Raw genomic sequence first — 12464 nt, 5'->3', positions numbered from 1 at the left:
TGTTCCACAATATGAAAACCATTATATAATTAACACTCATAAGCTCAGGGCAGCACTTTGCAGTTATTCACAATCATTATGAAGATTTTCTAAAATATGACAGCATGTACATAGATGAGGAATAACTTTTTTAAAAAAGAACTCAAAATTGCATCTTTGCTCTGACTGCCATCTGCTACAAAATATATGAATATAGATAAAGAATGAACGAGGGGTGCACGGGTAGTTCAGTGGTTAGAATGCCCACCTTCCATGCGGGAGACCTAGGTTTGATTTCCGGACCATGCACCCTGTTCTAGTTTGCTAGCTGCTGGAATGCAATATACCAGAAATGGAATGGCTTTTAAAAAGGGGTATGTAATAAGTTGCTAGTTTATACTTCTAAGGCCGAGAAAATATCCCAATTAAAACAAGTCTATAGAAATGTCCAATCTAACACATCCAGGGAAAGATACCTTGGTTCAAGAAGGCTGATGAAGTTCAGGGTTTCTCTCTCAAGTGGAAGGGCACAGGGCGAACACAGAATTTCTCTCTCATCTGGAAAGGCACATGGTGAAGACAGTCAGGGTTCCTCTCTCATCTGGAAGGGCACATGGCGAACACAGTGTCATCTGCTAGCTTCTTCTCCTGGCTTCCTGTTTCAGGAAGCTCCCCAGGAGGCAAATGCCTCCCTTCATCTCCATGGGTCACTGGCTGATGGACTCTGCTTCTCTTGGCTATGTTTTTCTGCTCTGCGCTCTCTGAATTTCCTTCATTCTCCAGAATGTTTTTCTTTTACAGGACTCCAGAAATTTATCAAGACCCACCCAAATGGATGGAGACAGGTCGTCACGTAATCCAGATTAACAACCATTCTTGATTAAATTATATCTCCAGGGAGATGATCTGATTACAGTTTCAAACATATAGTATTGAATAGGGATTTTTCTACCTTTATGAAATGGAATTTTGATTAAAACATGGCTTTTCTAGGGGACGTACATCATTTCAAACCAGCACACACACACCCCCAAAAAAGAATGAATGAGAACATTAAAAAAATGACATTTAATATTTTAGCACTGTGGATCATGGGTATGTTTTCTATTGAGAGAATCACTTAATATGGCTAAGATTGAATAGTAGTTGTTCTAATTCGCTAGCTATTGAAATGCAATATACAAGAAATGGAATGGCTTTTAAAAGGGGGATTTAATAAGTTGCTAGTTTACAGTTCTAAGGCTGTAAAATTGTCCAAATTAAAACAAGTCTATAGAAATGTCCAATCTAAGGCAAAGATACCTTGGTTCAAGAAGGCCAATGATGTTCAGTGTTTCTCTCTCAGCTGGAAGGGCACATGGTAAACATGGTGAACATGGCAGCACTGCTAACTTTCTCTCCAGGCCTCTTGCTTAATGAAGTTACTCGAGAGGCATTTTCCTTCTCCATCTCCAAAGACTGCTGGCTGGTGGACTATGTGGTTCTCTCATCACTCTGTCATGGTTCTGAAGCTCTATCCTCATCCTCAAAAGGAGCTCTCTCCAAACTGTCTCCTCTTTTATAGGACTCCAGTAAACAAATCACGGCCCTTGTAGAATGGTTGGAGACACATCTCCATCTAATCAAGTTTAATACCCACAATTGAGTCACATCTCCATGGAGATAACTTAAATTTCCAACCTATAGAACTGAATAGGGATTAGAAGAAACCATTGCTTTCACAAGACTGATTAGGATTAAAACATGGCTTTTCTAGGATATAGAAATACTCAAATTGGCACAGTAGGCAATGTACCATCTCTGAATTTCAGTGTCACCATAGCACTGTTCCTTTTGTTTCAGTTAGTATGCCAATTAAAAACCAAGAGAAAGAAACTGTAAAGAATGTTGGGGGTGGACGATGGGAAGATATCAGAGTAGGAAGCTCCAGGTATAAGTCCCTCCATCAGAACAACTATTAAATAGGCAGGACCTATTTGGAAAAATTGTTTTGAAGCTCCAAAGTCAGGAGGAATATTGTATAGCATCCAGAGTTGAGCAGGAGGAAGAGGTTAGTAAAACACAGCAAATACCAGTGAATTGCTCTCTTCATGTGGCAGTTATTGTCACTCATCCCCTACTCTCACAACAGGCAACAATTGAGTCTGGCCCTTGGTATAGCTTGCTGGTGCCAGTAAGGGACATAAAAATCCAACCCAAAGATCAGCAGGGACAGGAGAGCACAATCACTAATGATGGCTTTTAATTAGCTACTTCAGATCATTGAGGGCCTGGCTCTGAGGGCAGCTGTTTCAACCTACCATGGACAAAGGCAGCAGAGGAGACTTAAAGACAGTATGCTTCACTGAGCTACAGAGAACAGCAGAAGGACTACATTTGTTGGACAAGGGCCAAGTGAAGAAAATGCAGACTTGGGGAGCCATAGAAGAAACTCCTGGCCTCTTCCTCATCCCCTCCCCAGGGGGAGTTTGGAGACATACCACCATTCCCTTTGTGGGTCCCTGACCTTGTTCTGGCTAGGAAAAGCTCACTTGGGAAATTCCTTCCCAGTGTGCCTGCCCCCCCACCCTGCCTCCCCGCTGCCAGAAGTAGCCCCCCAAGCAAAAACAGCTTGAGACAATGAAAGCAGTGTAAGTAACAACTGGACAGCCTGGGGCTAAAGATCATGTGCTTTAAGATATGCAGTGCAACAACTAGGAGAGAAAGTCTATTTTGTAGAAACTAGAGGGGACATTCAAACTTTGGAAAACAGGGGAACTCCTAAAGCCAACAGGAAGCAAAAGCCAAGAACAAGACACAGGCCCAGAATCATTTTATTTCTTTTTCTGTTGTCTTGCTATTTCTTTTTCTAAATCGATGCAAATGTACTAAGAAATGATGATCATACATCTATGTGATGATATTAAGAATTACTGATTGCATATGTAGAATGGAATGATTTCTAAATGTTGTGTTAAATTTTTTTTTAATTAATAAAAAAAAAAAAAAAAGACACAGGCCCAGAAAAGACAGGAATGATCCTGCCCTTTGCATTCAACTTGGGCTGACCTTCCTGGTGTGAGGGTTGAACTCTGAAAGAGAGCACCAGCCCACACAAACCTAATTTTCAAAGATGGTAAAAGGTTTTTTTACTTAAGTTTCCTTGGTTTTGAAAGCTCAAGAAAATATCTGTAATATCAACAGATGGTTACAAACTAAAGTAGCACATATCTCAGGGAATAAATCTCAGAGTTAACATTTTAAAATATTAAAATGTACTGTGCAATGGTTCTATTTGCATAGCTATTGTTAAATTTGATCACGTGTTAGCTTAAGTGCAAGTTTAAGCCCTGGTTCTTTTGTATGAGATGGTCTCTAATGGAGGAGAATTTTCCTCCAAGGGATATGAAGAGACTCTTGTCTTACTTCTTTGCTTCTTGGGCCTTTGTCACTGTGAGCTGTGGCCAGTTTTTAATTCCCATTTGTGAGAACACTCAGGAATCCCATTCACTCACACCTTTTGGATGAGGAGGAAGGCCAGTCCCTTGGGAGCTGTCCTCCCCACTTCAGGATGCATCAGACCTAGCTCTGCCCCTCAAGGCTCATTTTCTGCTACTCTGGTATATGTGACCTACACCTGAGAACAGAAGAAAATCTCAGGTCTCTGCAACATCTTGTACTATGGTTCCTATTACTGGAATCACACATCTGGATTATGAACAGTATTCTTTTTGAAAATTTCAGCAGGAACCAGTGTTTCTTCATATTGAGTTTACAATGAAGCAATATACCTTATCTTATGGAATCAATGACGTAATCAATTGTAAGACAAGCCATTATTTTATGTCCCATAATAAAAACAAATGCTGCCAATTAAAAAAAAAACGTACTGTGTGCAACAAAAAATTACAAGACAAACAAAGAATCAGGAAATGATGGTCCATCTAAACAAACAGGGCAAAAATCCAGAAAAAATCAATGAAGAAGAGCAGGCTGTGGACATACCAGTCAAAGCATTTTTAAAAAAGTGATCATCAAGATGGTCAAGGAGATAAAGGACAAAACAGAGAAAAATCTAAAGGAGATTGGGAAAACAATAAGAAAATCTCAATAAAGTGATAGAAATTTTTAAAAGGATCCAAACAGACTTATTGGCATTGAAGACCATAATGACTGAAATGAAAAATTCCCAGTAGGGTTTCAACAGGAGAAAAAATCAGCAAACTCAAAGACAAGATGATTGAAATTAGTCAGGCTGAGGAACAGAAAGAAAAAAATAATTACAAAAAGCAAAAATAGCCTAAGAGAACTCTGGGACCCTATCATGTGTACCAATATACAGTATGGGAGTCCCAGAAGGAGGAGAAAGAGAGACAGGGGGAGGATGAATACTCAAAGAAATAATGGCAGAAAATTTCCAGAACTTAGCAAAAGACGTGAATATACACATCCATGAACTAGAAGACAGGACAATTCAATTCATGCAGTCAGAAGACTAGTCAGAAAAAAGAACAGAAAAAAATTGAGCAGTATTTCTGGGACTTGAGTGACAGCATATACTATACAATCATATGCATCATGGGAGTACCAGAAGGAAAGGAGAAGAGAAAAGGGGCAGAAAGAATATTTGAGGAAATAATGGCCCCAAATTTTCCAACTCTTATGAAAAACATAAAAAATACATATCCAAGAGGCACAATACACTCCAAACAGAATAAATCCTAGTAGACTTACTCTAAGACACATACTAATCAGAATGTCAAATACCAAATATAAAGAGATAATTCTTAAGCAGTGAGAGAACAATTTGTCACATACAAAGGATCCTCAATAAGACTAAGTGCCAATTTCTAAGCAGTAAAAGCACAGAGGCAAGAAGGCAGTTGCATATTTAAGGTACTGAAAAAGAAAAATTGCCAGCCCAAAATTCTTTATCTAGCAAAAATGACCTTCAAAAATAAAGGAGATTGAATGTCATTATTGCAAGGTGCTGAAAATAGATGGTAATTAATATTTTAAAATGTCACCTTATGTGTGAGACTAAAGCAAAAAAATGTTTATTTGTTACAAAAAAAAATAAAGGAGATTGGTGAGGCACAGTGCCATGCTCTCAATGGGCCAATGCTGCAGCCCCTCATCACTGGGCAGAGGGCAAGGAAGTCAGTAGGCCCAGTGCAGTCAGCTTGGATGGACCTGAATAGAGACCATTGCATGAAGCAAGGCCAGGTCCAGGGCCTGGATTCGAGAGCTGAGGCTACTGCTTCAGTGGTGAGCCAAGCAGTGGTGGTGGTAATTCTTGCCAGGATCTGGAGCCCCAATTTCAGCAGTAGAGGGTGTCTTTTATGAATAATCAACAGCAGCAAAACCCAACCCTATCAGGATAGCATTTCAAAACTAGGAAAGGAGATGAAAAAGAGAGGTTTGACCCTACTCAGTCTCAGGACTGTATTATTCAAGGCTTAACTGAACCTGTTACTAACTTGGAAGCAGTAGTAAAGTTTCATGATGCTTCTGGAGCAAAACTTGATTACCACTGATGTAAAAAAACACTCTGACATTTCTGGTGGCCTGTATAATACTGGTCCCAGGCGGTACACTGGCAGATGACATGATACATACAGAAGTCTGTATGTTCCCAGAATAAGAAGACCTAGAAACCATGCAAGCATTTGCTCAGGTTTTTAACAAGTTGCTCAGGTGCTACAAATACCTGGAGAAATGTTCTGCAGATGAAGTTTAAAAGCTGCTGTTGTTCTTAAAGGGTTTTTGGAGTCAGGCAGGAATAAGCTGCCTTTGTTGACTGGTGTTCTTCTGACTAATGGGACACAGTGTATCCATTTTTAATAGCCTTATAAGGAGAATTTGATTTTAAAAGGGGGTTTCAGCAGCTTTCGCTGTGAAGCTCTTTAAATCATGGATGAATGAAAAGTATACCAATGCAGTAGCTGTATGTCTTTAGAAAGTCAGCACAGATGACAGACCGATGAAACTTTTTCCTGCCAATAAGGAAAGCACCCAACACTTCACAGAGTGTTTTCTCAGGCAGGCCTGAAACAGCTTTCTGAGTATGTTCAGAATCAGCAAACAATAGGCGCTCATAAAGAGCTCCAGAAAGAACCTCAAGAATGGAGGTCACATGGCGATTCATTGAAGGATATCATTGTATATGTCAAGGAGAAGATGAAAAATACAACATCCCTGAACCAGTTGTCATTGGAATAGTCTGGTCAAGTATAATGAGCACTGTGGAATGGAACACAAAAGAGGAGCTTGTAGCAGAGAAAGTCATCAAGCACTTGAAGCAATACAGCGATCTATTTGCTGCCTTTACTACTCAAGGTCAGTCTGAACTAACCCCATTACTGAAGATTCAGGAGTATTGTTATGACAACATTAATTTCATGAAAGCTTTCCAGAACATAGTGCTGCTTTTCTATAAAGTTGATGTCCTGAATGAAGAGCCCATTCTGAAGTGGCATAAAGAGCACATGCTACTAAGGGGAAAAGCATCTTCCTTGACCAAATGAAAAATTTGTAGTGGCTCAAAAATGCTGAAGAAAAATCTGAGTCTAAAGCTGAAGAAGGTGACTGAATTTGGAAAGTAAACCTTCAGTAAAGCAAGCAGAAGTTGTAGATAAAACATCATGCCTCATGTGTTCTGGTTCTTACATCTTCCTATTTTTCTATATCAAGCAGGATAGAGGGCTTTCATGGCAAATTTTATTTTAAATATTTCAATGGTTACTGAAAATGCTTGGTGTACTCTCTAAAACTATGTTTTAACTAGCTACAGGAGCTATAGATTTGAATCAAATGTTGCATTTGTCTTTTCAGTTATTCTACCTCCTACATTTTCTAATGTAATAATGAAATGTAAGACCTTCCACAGTGAGTGGTTTACTTTATTCCCTGGGTTTTCTATATAAGCAGATTTCAAGATATAATTTGGTTGAAAACAATTTGTTATAAAACCTCTGTTTGCAAATTAAACTGTAAAAGTATTCAAAGTCTCAAAAAAAGAGAGACAGAATTTAAAACCTTCACTTATAAAGAGAAATAGAGAGTTTACCACAAAAAGATCTGCCCTAAAAGAAATACTAAAGGGAATTCCTCGGTTGAAAGAAAAACACAGGAGAGAGTGGATTTGAGTAGCATGAAGATGTGAAGATCTCTAGTAAAAGCAACTAAACAGGTAACTGCAGAACCCAATAGTATTGTATCCTTAATGTAGAACTATACTTTTTAATTCTTATAAGAGTCAAAAGACACTTCAATTTTAAGTGTATCATTATTTCCTGATAATGAACATGAACAATATAAAGAGGTAATGTGGACAAAAACAACATATATAGAGGGAGGTATATAGCAGCACAGAATGTGTATGCTATTAAAATTAAATTGGTATCTTTTCAAATTGGCAGGTTATAGATATAGGTTGTGTAATACCAACCTCAAGGTAACCATAAAGAAAGAATTTATAAAATGCACAGAAACAGAAATGAGAGATTAGTCACATACAGCACAAAAACTATATGACATATAAAAACGAAAGGACGAAATGACTGAAGTAAGTACTGCCTTTACAGTAATAACACTGAATGTTAATGGATTAAATTCCCCAATCAAAAACACAGATTTTCAGAATGGATTTTTAAAAAAACACAATCCAACTACATGTTGCTACTAGAGACACACCTTAGACCCCAAGATATAAACAGTTTGAAAGTAAAAGGATGGAAAAATATATTCCATCCAAATAGCAACCAAAAAGGAGCTGGGGTAGCTATATTAATATTAGAGAAAACAGACATTAAGTTAAAGCTGCTACAAGAGGCAAAGAACATTATTTATGCATTTAATTACAGTGCTCAAAAATACATGAGGCAAACAATGGCAAAGCTGAACGGAGAAAAAAGACACCTCTACAGTAATTGCTGGAAATGTCAATATATCACACTCATCAGTACACAGAACATCTACCCAGAAGATCAATAAGGAAACAGAGCACTTGAGTGATATGACCCTGGGGTGATGTATTTAAATTACTAAAAGAGAAAAATTGCCAAGCAAGAATTCTATATTAAGCAAAACTGTCCTTCAAAAATGAGGGAGAAATTAAAATATTTTCACACAAAAAAATCACTTGGAGAATTTCTGACCAAGAGACCGGCTCGGCAAGAAATGTTAACGGAAGTACTAGAGAAAGATATGAAAAGACAGGAGAGAGAGAGGTGTGGAGAAGAGTGTAGAAACGAAGACTATCAGAAAAGGTAAAAAGAAGGAAAATTAGATATAACATATAAAATCCAAAAGGCAAAATGGTAGAAGAAAGTACTGCCCCTACAGTAATAAAGCTAAATGTTAATGGATTAAACTCCCAATCAAAAAACATAGCCTGGCAGAATGGATTAAACAACAGCACCCATCTATACGCTGTCTACGGGAAACATATCTTAGACCCAAGGATAAACATAGGTTGAAAATAAAAGGCTGGGAAAAGATATTCCATGCAAAAAACAATCAGAAAATAGCAGGAGTAGCTATAACATCCAACAAATTAGACTTTAAATGTAAAACCATTAAAAGAGACAAAGAAGGACACCATGTATTAATAAAAGGAACAATTCAACAAGAAGAAATAACAATCATATTTATTCACCGAGCCAGAATGCTCCAAAATATGTGGGGCAAACATTGAAAAGATAAACAGACAACTCTACCACAATAGTTGGAGACTTCAATTCCACACTCTCATCAATGAACAGAGCATCTAGACAGAGGATCAATAAAGAAACAGAGAATTTGAATAATACAATAAATGAGCTAGATGTAACAGACATTTATAGAACATTACACCCCACAACAGTGGGATACACTTTTTTCTCAAGTGCGCATGGATCATTCTCAAGGATAGACCATATACTGGGCCACAAAGTAACTCTCAATAAATTTTAAAAGACTGATTTCATACAAAACACTTTCTCAGATCATAAAGGAATAAAGTTGGAAATCAATATTAGGCAGAGTGAGAGAAAATTCACAAATATATGGAGTTTAACAACACATTCTTAAACAACCAGTGGGTCAAGGAAGAAATTACAAGAAAATATCTCGAGGCAAATGAAAATGAAAACATGACATATTAAAATTTATGGGATGCAGCAAAAGCAGTGCTAAGAGGGAAATTTATTGCCCTAAATGCCTATATCAAAAAACAAGAAAGAGCAAGCATCGAGGAATTAACTGTCCACTTGGAAGAAGTAGAGAAAGAACAGCAAACTAACCCTAAAGCAAGCAAAATGAAAGAAATAATAAAGTTTAGAGCAGAAATATATGAAATTGAGAACATGAAACAATCAAGAAAATCAACAAAACCAGAAGTTGGTTCCATGAGAAAATCAATAAGATTGATGGACCCTTAGCGAGATTGACAAAAAGAAGAGAGAGAATGCAAATAAATAAAATCAGAAATGGAAGAGGAGACATAACCACTGACCTCACAGAAATAAAGGAAGTAATGAGAATATACTATGTACAACTTTATGCTAATGAACTTGACAATATAGATGAACTGCACAACTTCTGAGGAACACATGAACAACCAACATTGATTTGAGAAGAAACAGACGACCTCAACAAACCAATCACAAGTAAAGAAATTGAATCAGTCATTAAGAAGCTCCTCAAAAAGAAAAGTCCAGGACCAGATGGCTTCACATGTGAATTCTAACAAACATTCAAGAAAGAATTACTATCAATCTTGCTCAACCTCTTCAAAAAATAATTGAAGAGGAGCAAAAGCTACCCAACTCATTCTATGAAGCGAACATCACTCTCATACCAAAGCCAGACAAAGATATTCCAAAAAAAAAGAAAACTACAGACCAATCTCTTTTATGAATACAGATGCAAAGATCCTCAAAAAAATTCTTCCAAATTGAATCCAGCAGCATATTTAAAGAATTATACACCATGACCAAATAGGATTCATCCCAGGTATGCAAGGACGGTTCAACATAAGAAAATCAATTAATGTAACACACCATATCAACAAATCAAAGCAGAAAAACCACATGATCATCCTGATTGATGGAGAAAAGGAATTTGACAAAATTCATCATCCTTTTCTGTCGAAAACACTTCAAAGGATAGGAATAGAAGGGAACTTCCTCAACATGATAAAGGGAATATATGAAAAACCCAGAGCTAACATCATCTTCAATGGGGAAAAACCGAAAACTTTCCCCCTAAGATCAGGAACAAGACAAGGATGTCCACTATCACCACTGTTATTCAACACTGTGCTCGAAGTTCTAGCCAGAGCAATCAGACAAGAAAAAGAAATAGGCATCAAAATTGGAAAGGAAGAAGTAAAACTCTCACTGTTTGTAGATGATATGATACTATATGTCAAAAACCCTGAAAAATAAACAGCAAAACTACTAGCACTATTAAATGAGCACAGCAAAGTGGCAGATTACAGGATCAACACTCAAAAATCTGTAGTGTTTCTATACACTAAGAATGAACAACCTGAGGTGGAAATCATGAAAAAAATTCCATTTACAATTGCAATCAAAAGAATAAAATATTTAAGAATAAATTTAACTAAAGAGACAAAAGACCTATACAAAGAAATTGTTCAAAGAAATCACAGAAGACCTAAATAGATGGAAGGACATACCATCTTCATGGATTGGAAGAGTAAATATAGTTAAGATGTCAATTCTACCTAAACTGATTTACAGATTCAACGCAATACCAATTAAAATTCAAAAAATTTGCTTTTCAGAAATAGAAAAACCAATAACCAAATTTATCTGGAAGGGCAGGGTGCCCCGAATAGATAAAAGTATCCTGAGAAAGAAAAATGAAGTCGGAGGTCTCATGCTACCTGACTTTAAGGCATATTATGAAGTTACAGTGGTCAAAACAGCATGGTACTGGCATAAAGATAGATATACTGACAAATGGAATCAAATAGTGTTCATATATAGACCCTCTCATCTATAGACAACTTATCTTTGATAAGGCAGTCAAGCCAACTCACCTGGGACAGAACACTCTCTTCAATAAATGGTGCCTAGAGAACTGTATATACACATGTAAAAGAATGAAAAAGGATCCATATCTCACACCCTATATAAAAATTAACTCAAAATGGATCAAAGACCTAAACATTAGACCTAAGATCACAAAACTGTTAGAAGAAAATGTAGAGAAATATCTTATAAATCTTATAATAGGAGGCTGTTTCCTAGACCTTATACCCAAAGCACAAGCATTGAAGAAAGAAAGAAATCAATGGGAACTTCTCAAAATTAAACACTTTTGTGCATCAAAGAAATTCGTCAAGAAAGTGAAAAAGACAGCCTACACAATGGGAGACAATATTTGGAAATGCTATATCAGATAAAGGTCTAGTATCTAGAATATATTAAGAGATTGTTCAACTCAACAACAAAAAGACAGACAACCCCATTACAAAATGGGCAAAAGACTTCTCAGAAGAGGAAATACAAATGGCCAAAAGTAACGTGAAATGATGCTCAACTACCTTGGCTATTTGGGAAACGCAAATCAAAACTACAATGAGATATCATCTCACACCCCCCAGAATGGCCATTATTAATAAAACAGAAAACAACAAGTGCTGGAGAGGATGTGGACAAAGAGGCACACTAATCCGCTGTTGGTGGGAATGTCAAATGTTACAACTCCTGTGGAAAGCAGTTTGGCGGGTCCTCAGGAAGCTAAGTGTAGAACTGCCATATGACCTGGCAATACCATTGCTAGGTATCTACTCAGAGGACATGAGAGCAAAGACACAAACGGACATTTTCACATCAATGTTTATAGCAGTATTATTTACAACTGCCAAGAGATGGAAACAGCCTAAATGTCCATCAACAGATGAGTGGCTAAACAAGCTGTGGTATATACATACAGTGGAATACTATGGCAGAATAATAAGACAGAATAAAGTTATGAAGTATGTAACAACATGGACGGACCTTAAGGACATTATGCTGAGTGAGATTAGTCAGAAACAAAAGGACAAATACTGTATGCTCTCACTGATATGAACTAACATTAATGAATAAATTTGGATAATTTCAGTTAAGAACAGAGGTCATCAGGAGATAGAAATAGGGTAGATATTGGGTAATTGGATCTGAAAGGATACAGATGGTGCAATGGGACTGGTTGTAAAAATTCAGAAATGGATAGCACAATACAAACTAACTGTAATATAATAATGTTAGAACACTGAATGAAGCTGAATATGAGAATGATAGGGGGAGGAGGCCTGGGGGCACAAATGAAATTGGAAGGAAAGATAGACGATAAAGACTGAGATGGTATAATCTCAGAATGCCTAGAATGTATAATGATAGTGACTAAATGTATACATTTAAAAATGTTTTTGCATGAGGAAGAACAAAGGAATGTCAATAATACAGGGTGTTGAAAATAGATGGTAAGTAATATTTTAAAACTTTAAC

At 37.0% G+C, this 12464-nt stretch overlaps 1 long non-coding RNA gene and 1 pseudogene across 1 annotated transcript in view; one reads left to right on the top strand and one right to left on the bottom strand.

The window, feature by feature from the left end:
- Nucleotides 1-12464, bottom strand: part of LOC143670116 (uncharacterized) — a 224449-nt gene that overhangs the window by 39003 nt on the left and 172982 nt on the right. The window lies entirely within an intron of this gene.
- On the top strand, nucleotides 5464-6550 carry LOC143670867 (eIF5-mimic protein 2-like; annotated as a pseudogene).

The sequence above is a fragment of the Tamandua tetradactyla genome, chromosome X (genome assembly GCF_023851605.1).
Source record: "Tamandua tetradactyla isolate mTamTet1 chromosome X, mTamTet1.pri, whole genome shotgun sequence".
NCBI lineage: Eukaryota > Metazoa > Chordata > Mammalia > Pilosa > Myrmecophagidae > Tamandua > Tamandua tetradactyla.
The sequence above is the reverse complement of the archived record's forward strand: the minus strand, read 5'-3'. Positions and strand labels throughout refer to the sequence as shown.